Genomic DNA, 2500 nt, shown 5'->3' with positions numbered 1-2500 from the left:
GCACCAGCTCTCTCTCTCTCTCTCTCTCTCTCTCTCTCTCTCTCTCTCTCTTTTGTTTGTTTGCCTTCCTGTCTTTCGCTTTCTCTCTCTCTCTCTCTCTCTATATATATATATACTGTATATGTATAAATCTATATTTATATATAGATGTGTATATAGACATGTATATATACAAATATATATATGTATATATATATATACTTACATATATATACATTCATATATATGCATATATGTAGATAGATATATACACGGGTGTGTTTATGTATGTATGAGTATATATGTATATACATATAAACATACAAATATGTGTGTGTGTATGGGTATATATGTATATATGTATACATATATATATATATATATATATATACACACACACACACACACACACGTTTGTGTGTATCCAATTCGACATCGTCCACGTAAGAGCAGCGCGCGCGTGCTGCCATATGTTCGGAATGGCTCGAGCGCGCGTTCTCCAATTCACGAACTTGACCCTTACAAATGAGGTCAGAGTTAACGACCTGTCCTCCCTTCTTCCCCCCTCATTCCTCTCTCCCCCTTTCCCTGTGCGTCTCCCTCTCCTCCCCAACACACGCCGACACGCGTTGCCACCTTCGGGCATGCGCAGACCGACAATCAATGACGCAATCACTAAATCCCTAACAACCACGAACAAGTTAGGGTCACCTTCACACGGTAATGTCATTGTTTAACCGCCCTTATCACCCTCCACCTTTATCCCTTCCCCCTTTATAACGCCCCCGTCCCTCCTACCTCCCCCCCTCCTGCCCATTAGCTTTGATCAACCCAGCTGAGATTAACTTACGGGCTTCCTGTCCCTTCCCCCTCTTCTTCCTCGCGCGTGTGGGGTTGTGTGCGTGTGCGTGTATGCGGGGGGGGGGGGGGGGGTTACTGAGGCCTGTATGTCTGTTGTGTGAATGTGTGCGGTTAGGGATGGTGTAGGTGTAGGTGTGCGTGTGTGCCCGTCAGTATGCTTGCGTGTGAGCTGTCCATCAGAATGGAATATTAGAAATGTAAACTATATGCATCGGTCCCCACACTCACATAAACGAACTACACAACTATATACATCTACTTATATACATACGTAAACACACAATGATGTATATGTTTTCACATACTCACGCTGACACACACATACAGTCGCACATAGACACACGCACATGTATATACATACATACATACACACATACATATATATACATACATATAAACATACATACATATAAACATACATGCATACATACATGAATATACATACATACATATATATATATACATACATAAATATATACATACATATTAACATACATACATACCAACATACATGCATACATACATGAATATACATACATACGTACGTATATCTATATATCTATCTATATATACATACAAACAATCATACATATATATATGCATACATACATATATATGTGTATACATACGTATATCTATATCTATCTATACATCTATCTATCTATATACATATATGTATATACATGTTTCTTATTGGTATATATGTATAATCATATATATATATATAAATATATATATCACTAAAGAATAGACTTTATATTTAGTGAAAAAAAACATATCTCTACACAGCTCATAGACATGATGAAGAGGAGAAACATATTTCTTAAAAGTAGAATAATCATAAAGTTAGAAAAACAGTGATAAAGATAAGGATATAAACCAAACTACTATTACTATGACAATATCAATTGCAATAACATCCACAATTAAGTATTTTCTTTCTGCTTCCCTTTATAGTCTCAAAAATCGTACTTTAAGTGTTATGTCCTGATGATATGTCATTGTTAAAAATATTTTTTTTTCTCTGCAACACAGATCTTATCAAATTGTGTCAGTAATAGCAGTGGTTGATATAGTAGTAGTTGCAATAGTACCAGTAATTGTAGTAGCAATAGCAGCTGCAGTAGTAGTAGTAGGAGGAGGAGCAGCTGTAGTAGTAGTAATAGGAGGAGGAGCAGCTGTAGTAGTAGTAGTAGGAGGAGGAGCAGCTGTAGTAGTAGTAGGAGGAGGAGGAGCAGCTGTAGTAGTAGTAGGAGGAGGAGGAGCAGCTGTAGTAGTAGTAGTAGGAGGAGGAGCAGCTGTAGTAGTAGTAGGAGGAGGAGGAGCAGCTGTAGTAGTAGTAGGAGGAGGAGGAGCAGCTGTAGTAGTAGTAGTAGGAGGAGGAGCAGCTGTAGTAGTAGTAGGAGGAGGAGGAGCAGCTGTAGTAGTAGTAGGAGGAGGAGGAGCAGCTGTAGTAGTAGTAATAGTATAAAGGATACAAGTAGTAGTAGTAGTAGCTGTAGTAGTAGCTGCAGTAGTCGTTGTAGTGGTAGTAGCGATAATAGTAGTATCAGTAGTATTAGTAGTATCAGTAGTGTTAGTAGTATTAGTTGCATTCGTAATATTAATAGTAATGATATAAATAATGGTATTAATATTAGTAGTAGTAATAGCAGTAGTT

Source organism: Penaeus chinensis, chromosome 16, assembly GCF_019202785.1.
Source record: "Penaeus chinensis breed Huanghai No. 1 chromosome 16, ASM1920278v2, whole genome shotgun sequence".
In the NCBI taxonomy this organism is placed as follows: Eukaryota; Metazoa; Arthropoda; class Malacostraca; order Decapoda; family Penaeidae; genus Penaeus; species Penaeus chinensis.
This window is presented reverse-complemented; position numbering follows the sequence as displayed.